The sequence below is a fragment of the Melopsittacus undulatus genome, chromosome 5 (genome assembly GCF_012275295.1).
Source record: "Melopsittacus undulatus isolate bMelUnd1 chromosome 5, bMelUnd1.mat.Z, whole genome shotgun sequence".
NCBI classification, from domain to species: Eukaryota; Metazoa; Chordata; class Aves; order Psittaciformes; family Psittaculidae; genus Melopsittacus; species Melopsittacus undulatus.
Genome location: NC_047531.1, coordinates 6,364,928 through 6,365,291, shown reverse-complemented (window position 1 = coordinate 6,365,291; position 364 = coordinate 6,364,928).

Here is a 364-nt window from a genome sequence, read left to right as displayed (position 1 = left end):
CCGCGCTCCGGTACCGGGCCGGGGCCGTGCACACCCCCCCCCTCCCCCCCCCCCGGAAACACGCGGCCGCTTCCTTCCGTTCCGCTGCCGATCCGTTCCCCCTCCCGCCTGTGTTCTCCGCCGGCTGCCGGCGCCGCTCGGTACCGGTGCGGTCAGACCGGGAGCGGAGCACCCAGGCTCGGCCCTCGCCGTTAACACCGGGCCCCGTCCGCCCCGGTCCCGAGGAGCTCCTGCGGGTGCGGAGCTCAAAGGTGTCCGGGCGGGCGCGGCCACACGCGGAAGGAGCCCGCGGGCCCCCCCCCGAGCAGCGGCAGAGGGGGCTCAGTGCACGGCACGGGTCCGGTACCGGACACAGCACCGGACC